The sequence below is a fragment of the Prionailurus viverrinus genome, chromosome C1, assembly GCF_022837055.1.
Source record: "Prionailurus viverrinus isolate Anna chromosome C1, UM_Priviv_1.0, whole genome shotgun sequence".
Taxonomy (NCBI): domain Eukaryota; kingdom Metazoa; phylum Chordata; class Mammalia; order Carnivora; family Felidae; genus Prionailurus; species Prionailurus viverrinus.
Window position 1 is genome coordinate 51844773 of NC_062568.1, and position 14766 is coordinate 51859538.

General features: G+C 39.7%; 1 long non-coding RNA gene across 1 annotated transcript in view; it reads left to right on the forward strand.

Annotated features, from left to right (window-relative positions):
• The window catches only part of LOC125173934 (uncharacterized), an 85350-nt gene extending 81307 nt beyond the window's left edge, over positions 1-4043 (forward strand). The window contains exons 12-13 of the long non-coding RNA XR_007155195.1: positions 397-953; positions 3946-4043. This is a non-coding gene — a long non-coding RNA (uncharacterized LOC125173934). The remainder of the gene's footprint in view (positions 1-396; positions 954-3945) is intronic.
• Positions 4044-14766: the final 10723 nt, after the last annotated feature.

Consider the following 14766-nt stretch of genomic DNA (forward strand, 5'->3'; position numbering starts at 1 on the left):
TGACTTAACAAGCTGCTTGGCCTGTCCCGCACTCTTTTCTTCCCACATTGGTCCATTCGACATTTAGAAAAATTGGAAAAAAAACTATTATCTGTAGAATAGCAGCAAATGTGTTTTCCCCCCTGTCCTGTAGAGAGAAGGAATATTTAATTAGTCTACCTGTGGGCCTAATAAACAACAGGGAGTTATCTCAGGAGGGGGGAGAATTGAGGATAGAGTAAACTGAATGATACTTATACATATTCCACAAACTGACTGACAGAGTTGGGCCCGAGATGGTGTGGAGGTATGTCAGCACTTGGGGGAAATGGGGAAATTAATGAGGCAGAGATGGAAGGACAGATCATCTGGATGGGGGATGGTGAGGGCCTTCGTTAACCTTGAAATTTGCTTCAGGGGAAGGCATGTCCTGGAGGTTTCTTACCCAAGACTGTGAATCCCAGACTTCGAGCGGTGGAGAAATTGCTAACCATGATAACTCATTTATGGGCTCAGACATTATGGATATGAGAGGAAGTCTGCTGGCCTGGAGCATGAAAACAGCAAGGATTGAAATATATAAGCAGAGAGAAGAATTCTGTACGTTAGTGTTATGTTTCTGAGTTTCTCCTGGGACGAGGGTGATTCATTATATAAACAGGGATGAGATCACATGGGCCGATCAGGATCTACAATAAATCTTGAGACAACTCCGGGAAGGGTACTCTGTGGTGTTAGCAATCAAATGTAAGGAGACCACACCATCCCCTTCTTAAGTATCAACAGCAATAAAGTGAAAGCACACAGGTGTCTGATTTGTTCTTTCTAATTCGCTATGATGACTTGGGGAAGTGTGGCTGCCAAGTGCCGGCTCCTAGTGTGCATAAAGGCAGTGACTTCATGAGAACTATCAGAAGATTAAAAAATTCAAAGACAAAGGATGACAAGAAAGATGAACGAACTAAAGTAATTAGGTAAGTATCTGTGAGTAACAGAAGCCTCAGGATGGTTGTCCTGAGTTTTTGCTGTAAAGTACTTGTCTGCAATATTTTAAGGACTTAGTAGAATTTTATTTTAAAGCCATGACATTAGCACAGTTAAGCCAATCAATGTTTTTTAATAGCCTTTTAAAGGTGCCTTTTTAATTGTGCTCTGTGGGAAGGAAAGGCACATGGAGACTGGAAAAACATCTAAAAATGGCTTAGTCAGATCTTTCAAAACTATTTGCAAGTGCAAATTTCTGGCTTGGTTTGATTGCTGTAGAAGTGGGGTTAAAGTGCGAGATCTAAAGGGCTTATTCCCCAGCGAAAAAACAAAGACTTAGCTCTTGTATACATTCATTCAGCTTGGCCCCAGAGCAAAAATATTTAGAATCTGCACCATTTTCCCTTTAGAGATGCAAGAGAGTTGCGGTTTCTCTTAGAGGAGAAATAGCTCTACGCGGAATTTTTCCTGCCCACATTGGGGCCCAGGAGGGCCAGAGAACACTCACGTTGCTCCTTCTAGCAGTCCTCTGACCTCCTGAATGTTTGCCAGTGATCGCTTCAGTTTTTTATAGTTAGAATGTGCCTAACATCTGGATGAATAGCAAAAAGTACTGTTAACTTTCCAACTTGCTATTTGGCGCAATGCCCACGTTATTGGCAGAACCATCATAGTTCATTCCCCTTTCTTCATAGCTTAGTTTTGTGTGATGCTTTGTTGTTTAAAAAATGCTTTCATATATATTATCCTGTTGGGAGCCCATGATAGTCATGTGATACAAGGAAGCTATTATTAGTTTCTGTTTTATAAATGTAGAAACTAAAGCTTGGAAATATGGAGAGGTCTATCCAAGGTCGGTTAAACAAATTCAACCAGCATTTCATGAGTACTGTAGAATGCTTTATATATCTCAGGGGACTTTCAAAAATGATTATTTTATAGTTCCTGCAAACAAACTAGAAGCCACATATCTACCATATCTCACTTCTTCTCCAGTGCAATTTCTATGAAATTACATTGTCTCTTGCATGGCATGTGGACTTCTCTGAAGAATTTACTTAAACAATTTTTTTTTAATTTTTTCATTTATTTTCTTGAGTTTTACTGAGATATAATTGATATACAGCACTGTAAAAGTTTAGCATGTATAGCATAATGACTTGACTTACATATGTTGTGTAATGATTACATTAGCAAGATATAAAAAAAGAAAAAGAAAAAAATGGATTTTTCCTTGTGATGAGAACTCAGAATTTACTTTCTTAATAATTTTCACATATACCATATTGATAATTACATTAAATTTATTTTATTTTTTTAATTTAAATTTTTTTAAATTTCCGTCCAAGTTAGTTAGCATATAGGGCAACAATGATTTCAGAAGTAGATTCCTTAATGCCCCTGCCCATTTAGCCCACCCCCTCTCCCACAACCCCTCCAGTAAACCCTCTGAACCCTCTGTTTGTTCTTCATATTTAAGAGTCTCTTATGTTTTGTCCCCATCCCTGTTTTTATATTATTTTTGCTTCCCTTCCCTTATGTTCATCTGTTTTGTGTCTTAAATTCCTCATGTGAGTCAAGTCATATGATATTTGTCTTTCTCTGACTAATTTAACTTAGCATAATACCCTCTAGTTCCACCCACATAGTTGCAAATGCAAGATTTCATTCTTTTTGATTGCCGAGTAATACTCCATTGTATATATACCACATCTTCTTTACCCATTCATCCATTGATGGACATTTGGGCTCTTCCCATACTTTGGCTATTGTTGATAGTGCTGCTATAAACATTGGGGTGCATGTGCCCCTTCGAATCAGCATTTTTGTATCCTTTAGATAAACACCTAGTAGTGCAATTGCTGGGTTGTAAGGTAGTTCTATTTTTAATTTTTTGAGGACCCTCCATACTGTTTGGAGGGAATGCAAGCTGGCTGCCCCAGTTTGCATTCCCACCAACGGTGCAAAAGGGTTCCCCTTTCTCTGTATCCTTGCCAACATCTGTTGCTTCCTGAGTTGTTAATGTTAGCCATTCTGACAGGTGTCAGGTGGTATCTCATTGTGGTTTTGATTTGTATTTCTCTGATGATGAGTGATGTTGAGCATTTTTTCATGTGTTGGATGGCCATCTGGATGTCTTCTTTGGAGAAGTGTCTATTCATGTCTTTTGCCCATTTCTTCACTGGATGATTTGTTTTTTGGGCATTGAGTTTGATAAGTTCTCATTGAGTTTGATAAGTTCTTTATAGATTTTGGATACTAGCTCTTTATCTGATATGTTGTTTGCAAATATCTTCTCTCATTCTGTCATTTGCCTTTTAGTTTTGCTGATTGTTTCCTTCACTGTGCAGAAGTTTTTATTTTGATGAGGTCCCAATAGTTCATTTTTGCTTTTGTTTCCCTTGCCTCCAGATACGTGTTGAGTAAGAAGTTGCTGCAGCTAATGTCAAAGAGGTTTTTGCCTGCTTTCTCCGCAAGGGTTTTTTTGATGGCTTCCTGTTTTACAGTTAGGTCTTTCATCCATTTTGAGTTTATTTTTGTGTATGGTGTACAAAAGTGGTCCAGGTTCATTTTTCTGCATGTTGCTGTCCAGTTTTCCTAGTACCACTTGTTGAAGAGACTGTCTTTATTCTACTGGATATTCTTTCCTGCTTTGTCAAAGATTAGTTGGCCGTACATTTGTGTGTCCATTTCTGGGCTCTCTATTCTGTTCCATTGATTTGAGTGTCTGTTTTTGTGCCAGTACCATACTGTCTTGATGATTACAGATTTGTAATACAGCTTGAAGTCTGACTTCTTTAAAATTTTTCAATCCAAGTATTTGTTGATTTGGAGTTGCAACATAATGACAGAGTGTGGTATAGATAATTTGGGGAAATGAATTAACCAATAGAAAAGATTATCTGGTCTTGCTTTTTTTTGGATTAGTTTTAGAAAGAAGAGTGATTTGGGGTATTTGTTTTTCTATGCATTTCACTGCAGTGTTCATCCCAGTACTATGTGCTGCTGTATTGACCCGCTATGATCAGTTCCAACAAGAGGCCACGAATATACGTACAAAATGGAAGAAACTGAACAAGGTGGAGAGATGGGTTGGAGAAGAGGGGAAGTGCCTCTGGGCCACCATGGCTATCTGTGACCAGGCAGGCACTACACCAGTACATTTTAATGCCTTTGTATTTGTCCTTACACTTGGCTAGTCCTATTAGTAAGTGACATGCTTGATGGTTTGTTGTTTTCCTTACTTTCCTAGAGAAAAGGTCTCTGAAAACTCTAAACCTTTCTGAGTGAAACTAAAAGAAACAGTTCCCCCCCCCCCCCCATCACACTCCCACCCACCCGCCTGCCTGCATTTCTCAGTTTTGACTGAGGGTCCTGGATGAAAAGTTTGTAGGAGGCAGAAAGTAGGGGGATTATCAGGGATGGTGCTGCATTGAAACCAAGGAAAGGATGTATTCTAGGGCAGAACAATGTGGAGTAGTCTCACAGAGCTGAATTGGCACACTAGCTCTGCTGTGAGATCCTGAAGCACTTAAACCTTGTGAGACTCAGTTTCCTTACAGTAACATTGATCTAATGATGCCTATTTTAATTGGCTGTTTAAAGGTTTACATGAAATAACATATCTGTGAAGGGTCAAGAGGACTGTGTGGTATACAGCAGGTACTCAGTCATGGTAGCAGCTACTTCTACTACTCTTGTCACCCGCACTGCCACTAGAGCCATCAGGTTGGAGAAAGCAAGAAACCAGGTTAGCTCTTGTCTGCCACTTTTCCATTCTCTTGGATCCTGTTATTGGGGATAGAAAGGGCAAGACTTCTCTCAACAAAACCAGTTAGAAACCCATGACTCCATTGTTTTAGCTAAAGAAGTCGGTCCTGCAAAGATTTTACCAATAGTAGTTTAAAAGTGCTTTGGTCTGGGAGGCTACACCAGGCACTAGAATTCTGATTCAAGGTATGTTCCCAACTGCAATTCAACTGTTCAGCCATTGTGATGACATGCCTTAGTTTTCTGAACTTCAGTTTGCCTTTTGCTAAGTGAGACTGGAACTAGATCTCAATCCAATCAAATTGGTAGAAATGTTTGAGTAACAAAGGCCAAATAGCAAAGGATTTCTTGTGTATTTCTTCTGCTCTCTTGTCTCCCACTTTTGCCACAAACACACACATTCCATTGCTCTTTTTACAATAAAGGTTTTGATACAGTGAAGACACAACTGGGGAGCCCATGCGTCCATTTGTTCACTTACTCAAGGACCCTTTCTGAGCACTTATTACATGTCAGGCATTGACCTATTTAGGGAAGTGCTTGGGCTCCCCCAGGCATTGTAATGGAGGGTGCATGAATCATGGCTTCATATATGATCTGGCAGCATAAGAACTTTGTAAGTGGAAACAGTGGGTCAGGAAGCAAGGAGGCAAAGTCAGTCTCTGCACAATGAGAGACTGAACTTGGAATGGTGCACTGTGATCTGGGAACCTCATTATTAGCAAGTTGGAGACACACTGGAGAGTGTTCAGAGAAAAGCCACAAGGATGATAAACGGGCGGAAAGACTGATTTATGAAGACTTACACAACAAAATATGTATTCTTGGATCAACAAAGACTTCAGAAGAAAGTGATCACTATCAACAACTCTCTGAAGGTTGTGAATTCCCCAGAGGCACCCCAGAGGTGTTTGCCTGATATGTGAAATGTGACAAGGAATCAGAAGATGGCAAATTTAACCTGTGGATCAGGGAAAAACGAGAAATATAAATCTATCCAGGCCTTATTGATGGGAAGTAGCTTCCAAGGGCAATATCCTTAATCTGTTTTATCTCCTATATACATTTCTGCAGTTGTAATTATGCAAATCATTTGTTGTTTCTTTATGTTCAAGGGTTTTATGTGTGTTTCCTATTTACACACACCTTCCCTGAAGATGTCAAGAATGAAATATTTGATTTTTTTTTGTAACCTTCCACTTCAAAGGCTTAAAGATAAAAGCAGTTGAGTTATGGACAAATTGTTTTTTTAAACCAAAGTTTGCATGCTTAACCTTTGTTGAAAGTCGTTGTCATAATGTGAATTTTATTCCTATGAAAAGCCAGATGGGTGACTCTTTACAAAACTATCCCTCAGTGACCTGATCAACAGTTTTACGCACACGCACACACACACACACACACGCATACACATGATACACCATAAAGCTTTCAAAGGATATAAAATCAATTTAAGGGCAGAATCCAATCCATGCAATTTTATGTATTCGGGACTCCTGTGAGCACGGCAATTTTAGCTATGGGATAGAGGTGCAATACTTCAAGAAAATAGCCCAAGTGAGACCTGGACCTAAGGTTTGGGCCACAGAAACCCTCTAAAGAGCTGGGTCCTATGGACTGGCAGGGCTATTTGCTCTTAGCATTGCTTACGTCAGTGTCAGGGCATGGAACTGGGTCCAATAGAAGACTAACATTATATCTATTAAAATACTTTTTGGTCTCACAACCCTGGTTTCCACTGGTGATCTAACTGGTTCCTGGGTGGTGAGTCTATGTCTGGATCAGGGCTGGGGTCGGGCACACAGCCAAGCTAAAACTGTGGGCTTGGTCCATCCCCCTGGCCACCACAGTGGTTGGCTCAGGGGCAGGCCTGCGACCTGAGCTGGGACTCAAGGACATTTTCTAAGATGGTACAGCTCAGATCTTCTCTTCATGGCCAGGGCAGCATGAAGATATGAAAGCTGGAACTGCTGGGGTAAATTTTGCTGTTATGATGGGGGCCGGCCCGAGAAGGAGGCCTGTGCACGGACCCATGCAAAGCCAGAGGAAAATCATGGGGGGTGGAGCCAGAGTCCTGCTGACAAAATCCTATCTGGCTGCCTGTCTCTGCTCTTTTCAGTTATTAGTATTAATAAATGCCCTTTCATTATTAACTGCTTTTGACCTGGGCTTTGGTGCCTTGTGGCATAAAGAATCCCAATTACTATTTGAATAAGGGACCAGGTTGTATGGTAGAGGTCATGATTTCTGTCTAAGTGTGGAGGAGAGAAGGTCCATGTGAGCTGGGAGATAGTTACAGCCATCGTCGCAGGGTGGGGAGGAGGGAATAGAAGGCAGGAGGTAACTAACAGTTGAGTGTCTCCTAGGTTCCAGACATTGGGACTAGTCCTCACAGTCCACACCCATGACCAAACTGTTCTTTTTGTCTCCTTATCCTATTTTGTAAGTGAGAAAACTAAGGCTTGGACTAGTGGAGCAACTTGCTTCAGTCAAGTGGGGGAGACATAAAGATTTGATGAACCTGTGCTCTTCTCACGGCTCCTCGCTCTTTCAAGCCTACAGCTTGGGTTCCAGATACCTGTGTGTCAGTCCCAGTTCTAGGTGTTCAGCCTTGGACAAGTCACCCATGTTCTCTGTGCCTTCGTTTCCTCCCACGTAGCATGGTGATGATGATGCCCGCCTCTCAGAAGCATTCTGGAGCTTCATGTGTGGGAAGCCCTTGTGAGAGGTGAGTGTGAGGCATTATTCTTACTGGGGAAAGCTTCAGGGAGGAAATAACACCTAGCCTGGGGACAGTAGTAGGGGTGGGTTTCTGTGGGGAGTTAGCAGGGGAAGGATGAACCGAACAGATCGGCTGAGGCAAAGGCGTGGAACACAACTGAACTTTGGTCATTTGTGCAAAAGAAAAGAAACCGCCCCAGCAGCTCCTGATGTGAAGCTTTGGGGAATAAGTTCCAGGGCAGTGTTCCTTTATTTGTTTGTTTATTTGTTCATTTATCTTTCCACTTATTCAAGGAGAAATATACTCTCATAACTCCATTAACTTTCTTCCTCTGGCCTAAGTGCTAGTAGTCTACTGAAGTCACTCGATATGTGTAATTTCCCTAGCTTCTGTATCCCACGTGGCTTTCCTCTCCTCGACACTTTCATCCTTATTTAATGATATAGATATTTATATATCAATATATAAATATTAATAAATATATCTCATTATGTGTATTTGTACATAAGCATATATTAAAAAAATATTTTAACCTTTTGATCTCCTTCACTGATTTCTCTTACCTCCCATCTCTGACAACCACCAATTTGTTTTTTCTATGAGTTTATTTATTTTTATTTTTTTATATTCCACATCTAGTGGAGATCATACAGTATTGGTCTTTGTCTGACTTATTTAACTTAGCATAATGCCCTTAAGATCCATGCATGTTGTCACAAATGGCAAGATTTCATTCTTTTTTAATGGCTGAATAATACTTCATTGTGTGTGCATATATATACACACACACATAACATATATACCCATATGTATATATACACACATATATACATATATACTATATATACATACATGTGTGTAGATAGACATATATGTCTATAGATAGATACACATTAAATTTTCCTTATCCATTCATCCTTTGATGGCCACTTAGGTTGTTACATATCTTGGCTATTGTAAATAATGCTGCAGTGAACATGGGACTGTGTATATCTTTTCAAGTTAGTGTTTTCATTTTCTCCAGATAAATGCCCAGAAGTGGAATTGCTGGATCACATGGTAGTTGTATTTTTAATATTTTGAGGAACTTCCATACTGTTTACCATTGTGACTATGCCAATTTACATTCTCACCAACAGTACACAAAGGTTCCCTTTTTTCCACATTCTTGCCAACACTTGTTATCGCTTGTCTTTTTGATTCTAACTGGTGTGAGGTGACATCTTATTATGGTTTTGATTTGCATTTCCTTGATGACTGACGATGTTGAGCATCTTTTCATGTGTCTGTTGGCCTTCTGTATGTCTCCTTTGGAAAAATGTCTAATCAGATCTTATGCTCATTTAAAAAAATTTTTTTTAACATATATTTATTTTTGAGAGACAGAGAGAGAGCACATGCAGGGGAGAAGGAGAGAGAGAGGGAAACACAGAATCCCAAGCAGGCTCTAGGCTCTGAGCTGTCATCACAGAGCACGATGCAGGGCTCAAGCTCACAAACCACGAGATCATGACCTGAGCTGAAGTCGGATGCTTAACCGACTGAACCACCCAGGCACCCCTCTTTTGCTCATTTTTAAATTGCATTGTTTGTTTTTTGCTATTGAGATGTATGAGTTCTTTAGATATTTTGGATATTAACCCCTTACCAGATATATGACTTGGAGATAATTTCTCCCATCTAATAGGTTGCCTTTTTATTTTGTTGGTGGTTTCTTTTGCTGTGCAGTAGCTTTTTTGTTTTATGTAGTCTCACTATTTACTCTTGCTTTTGTTGCTTCTACTTTTGGTGTCAGATTAAAAAAATCATCTTCAAGACCTATGCCAAGGAGCTTCTGCCTATGTTTTTTTCTGGGAGTTTATGGTTTCAGGTCTTACATTCAAGTCTTTAATCCATTTTGAGTTAACTCTTTTGTGCGTATGTTATAAGATAGTAATTGGTTTCATTCTTTTGTCTATGGCCGTCCAGTTTTCTCAACACCATTTATTGGAGAGACTGTATTTCCCCATTGTGTATTCTTGGCTCCTTTGTTGTAAATTAATTGACCATGTATGCATGAGTTTATTTCTGGGCTCTCTATACTGCTCCATTGATCTAAGTGTCTGTTATGCCAATATCATAATGTTTTAATTATTATAGCTCTGTAATAGGATTTGAAATAAGGGAGCATGATGCCTGAAGCTTTCTTCTTTGTCAAGGCTGCTTTGGTTATTCAGGGTCTTTATTTTTATCTCATATGTACTATATATTTTTATATTTTATTTGTTTAAATTTAAAAAAACTGTTTATTTACTTTTGAGAGAGAGACAGAGTGCAAGCAGGGGAGGGGCAGGGAGAGAGGAAGACACAGAATCCGAAGCAGGCTCCAGGCTCTGAGCTGTCAGCACAGCTGACATGAACCATGAGATCATGACCTGAACCAAAGTCAAACACTTAACTGACCGAGCCACCCAGGCGTCCCTATATTTTATTTATTTAGTTTGTCCCTCTGTTTCTTCCATTGGACTATAAGCTCCCCAAGGGCAAGGATTCCCCCTCCCCCAACCCATTTTGTTTGCAGTTATATCCCAGTACCTTGAACAGTGTCTGGCACATAGTAGATATGCAATAAATATTTGTTGAATCAAAGAACCATTTTTATATCTACCCTATCTGTGGTGGGCCATACATGGATATCATCTGAAAGAGAATCCTCCTTTCCACTGATCTTCTCACACAAAGAGTTTAAGAATTGTCAAGAAACATTTTTCTCCTCATCCTGTCAGTCCATCTAGCTCCATCTTAGAAGAGGATGCGTCTCCTTTTTATGGATCCTCCTTCACTTCTCCTCCTCACAATCCCATTGACCTATTTCTAACCCTCTGTCTTTTCCTGCCCGGGTGCTGAGTTCATCTTGGAGGGTTTCTATCAGTGTTTTTGAGGTCCTGTCCTTCTATCTTTCAAAGTCTTCAGAGTGTCACATCTACAAGACAAACTTTGCCCCCTGCTAATGCTGATCTTCTTCTCTTGGAGCCTAACTTTGATGTACCAACGTATTCTCAAAGTCTCTTTTTCTTGGCTCCTTTCAAAGGCAACTTCCTTTCAAGGAGAGGATGAAGAAGACCAGAAAAGAAGGGACAAAATGAAAAAAAGAACACTTCACCCTGTCTTACATGTATTCCCAATTCCTTAATTAAGAGAAGAGATAAAAATTGAACTCTTGATTTGTCTTAATTGGGCTGAGAAAGCATATCTGGCAACAGACCTATTATTGGAATCACTAATTTTATTTCTCTCACTCTTACCTTCCTTTTGATTTAATGATACTTATACTAAATAATGGGCAGAGATATACTGGAATATTTCTACTGGTGCAATGGCTAAAATATTACATCAAACAAACAAAATACCTATTTATATCTACTCTGCTCATATTTCTTATGCTAGGTAAAACCTTGTTAATTTTACTGATTTACTTTTACTAGGTGACTCACAGTTTTGCATCAAGTCTTTTTTAATTAAAATATCTATTTTGGGCAAATGAAAACATACAATCAAGAAGGTGGTCTTAACTGAAGAATAGCTGCAAGTAAATCAGTAAAGCAGCAAACTCACTGTTTTGTGTATTCATTTATTCCAATCCCTTACAATTTCAGTTGGAAATTTCAAAGAACCATAGAGTAAGAGATGGACAAATGCTATTAAGTCACAGTATCTGTTCTTTGCCAATATTCTCTCTTTTTTTAAAAAAATATAATTTATTGTGAAGTTAGCTAGCATGCAGTGTGTACAGTGTGCTCTTGGTTTCGGGAGTAGATTCCCATGATCCATTGCTTTCATACAACACCCAGTGCTCATCCCAACAGGTGCTCTCCTCAATGCCCATCACCCATTTTCCCCTATCCCCCTCCAATCAACCCTCAGTTTGTTCTCTGTATTTAAGAGTCTCTTATGGTTTGCCTCCCTCTCTGTTTGTAACTATTTTTTCCCCTTCCCTTCTCCTATGATCTTCTGTTAAATTTCTCAAATTCTACATGAGTGAAAACATATGATATCTGTCTTTCTCTGACTGACTTATTTCACTTAGCATAATACCCTCCAGTTCCATCCACATTGTTGCAAATGGCAAGATTTCATTCTTTCTCATTGCCAAGTAGCATTCCATTGTATATATAAACCACATCTTCTTTATCCATTCATCAGTTGATGAACATGGGCTCTTTCCATAATTTGGCTATTGTTGATAGCATGTAGCTCCTGTATTGATGCCTTTTCTGCTCTGGATAAAGTTAACAGATAGTTCCTATGTGGCATTTAGGCTAGATCCTTCTATGTGGGAGTGGAAAAACACCCATTTCTAGGCATCTGCTTTGTGGCCAAGGTGCTCTGACTTGGCAATTCTTCCTGGAGGCCAGGGTTGCCAGTGTGGTTTCAGGGTTCCCTTGGTGAAAGAGAGACTGGTGTCATGCTTTGGTCAGCAATAAACCACCATGTGATAAACAAGGTGATGTGATGATTCTGTTCACTCCTTGGTGCTGCCAAACCTGGGGCAAATCTCACCAGTGCAGGCTTCCTGGAAGACATTTAGTGTTTCCTGCTTCTGGCTGGAAACCCGGAGGATGAAAAATAACAGGGTGAAGAGACGTGCTCAGTTGACATGTGATGGTGATTTTAGGAGAAGATATTTCATCTGGGGGTTGATTTTGGTTTTAAATTGACCATTAATCTTGCTTTATGACTTTTAGAAAGAAAAGGGATATTTTTCGATCATATTTTTATTCATGTGTGCTTCATGCCATTGTATTGATTTCCAGTTGGAAGTTTAATTGTTAAGGATATCCTTTCTTTCCTATTTGCCACATTGTGCCAGTATTAATTCTTAAACTTCAGGAAAAGATGTCTGTAAAAGCAGAAGACTGAACTCAGATGCAAAGCAGGGTCTTTGAAGATCAACTGGAGTACAGAGTTTAAAATGCTAATTTAATTATTATTATTTGTATTTCAGGAGAATCAAATGCCAAGCAGCAAAGGCCAAGAAGGCCAAAGTGATATATTCAAGTTCAAAACGCAGGAGGCTGCAAGAATGGTGGGGTCATGGTGCTTTCAGGCAGAGAAATACCAACCAGCCCGATGTTTTATTTGTTTGTTTGCTTTTGTTTTGTTTTGTTTTGTTTTGCTGTGAGTAACAAGTCAACCAAAAATGTGGTGGTTTACAACAAAAATAGTTATTATTTCACAGTTTCAATGGGTCAGGAATGCGGGCTTGCCTGGGAGAGTCCTGTTTTAGGGACTCTCCCAGGCTGTAGTAAAGGTGTGGTACAGGTACCTCAAGTCTCAAGTGCAGAAGGATCTGCCTCCAAGCTCACTCATGTGGGTGTTGGTAAGATTCAGTTCCTCACAGGTGGCTGCATTGAGGGCCTCAGTTCCTTGCTGGCTGTTGGCTGGAGGCCCTTTCTGAGTTCCTTGTCCCATGGGCCTCTCCATAGGGCAGCTCACAACATGGCAGCGGGTTTCTATAAGAGAGAGCAAGCAAGAAAGAGTGAGCAAGATGGAAGCTGCAATCTTTTAAAACCTAATCTCAGAAGTGACATCCTATTCCTTTTGTTTGTTGAAAGCAAGGCACTTGATCCAGCTCACACTCAAGGGGAGGGACATACACAGGGTTCTGGAATATCAGAAGGTAAGGATCATTGCCGCCATCTTAGAATTCTGCCCTATACTTAGCATATGCTACATAATAATGAAAAATAAAGAAGAGTACAATTCCAATGGGATATTTGAGAAATTATGTTTAGGTATATTTTATCTATTTGCATATTATATTTTTGTGTCAATATGTGCATACAAAGTATACAATGTGATCATATACTTAGGTAGAGCCAGCCAGGTTTTCTTTTTTTTTTTTAATTTAATTTTTTCTTTTTTAAAATTTACATCCAAATTAGTTAGCATATAGTGAAACAATGATTTCAGGAGTAGATTCCTTAATGCCCCTTACCCATTTAGCCCATCCCCCCTCCCACAACCGCTCCAGCAACCCTCAAATATGGAGTTTGTTCTCCATATTTATGAGTCTCTTCTGTTTTGTCCCCCTCCCTGTTTTTATATTATTTTTGTTTCCCTTCCCTTATGTTCATGTGTTCTGTGTCTTAAAGTCCTCATATGAGTGAAGTCATATGATTTTGTCTTTCTCTGACTGACTAATTTCACTGAGCAAATACCTCCAGTTCCATTCATGTAGTTGCAAATGGCAAGATTTCATTCTTTTTGATTGCCGACTAATACTCCATTGTACATATATACTACATCTTCTTTATACATTCATCCATCGATGGCCATTTGGGCTCTTTCCATACTTTGGCTACTGTTGATAGTGCTGCTATAAACATGGGGGTGCACATGTCCCTGTGAAACAGCACACCTGTATCCCGTGGATAAATGCCTAGTAGTGCAATTGCTGGGTCGTAGGGTAGTTCTATTTTTAGCTTTTTGAGGAACCTCCATACTGTTTTCCAGAGTGGCTGCACCAGCTTGCATTCCCTACAACAATGCAAAAGAGATCCTCTTTCTTTGCATCCTTGCTAACATCTGTTGCTTCCTGAGTTGTTAATGTTAGCCTTTCTGGCAGGTGTGAGATGGTATCTCATTGTGGTTTTGATTCGTATTTCCCTAATGATGAGTGATGTTGAGCATTTTTTCATGTGTTGGTTGGCCATCTGGATGTCTTCTTTGGAGAAGTGTCTATTCATGTCTTTTGCCCATTTCTTCACTGGATGGTTTGTTTTTTGGGTGTTGAGTTTGATCAGTTCTTTATAGATTTTGGATACTAACCCTTTATCTGATATGTCATTTGCAAATATCTTCTCGCATTCTGTTGGTTGCCTTTTAGTTTTGCTGATTGTTTCCTTCGCTGTGCAGAAGCTTTTTATTTTGCTGAAGTCCCAGTAGTTCATTTTTGCTTTTGTTTCCCTTGCCTTCGGAGATGTGTTGAATAAGAAGTTGCTGCAGCCAAGATCAAAAGAGGTTTTTGCCTGCTTTCTCCTCGAGGATTTTGATGGCTTCCTGTCTTACATTGAGGTCGTTCTTCCATTTTGAGTTTATTTTTGTGTATGGCATAAGAAATGGTCCAGCTTCATCCTTCTGCATATCACTGTCCGGTTTTCCCAGCACCACTTGCTGAAGAGACTATCTTTATTCCATTGGATACTCTTTCCTGCTTTGTCAAAGATTAGTTGGCCATACGTTTGTGGGTCCATTTCTTGGCTCTGTATTCTGTTCCATTGATCTGAGTGTCTGTTCTTGTGCCAGTACCATACTGTGTTGGTGATTAC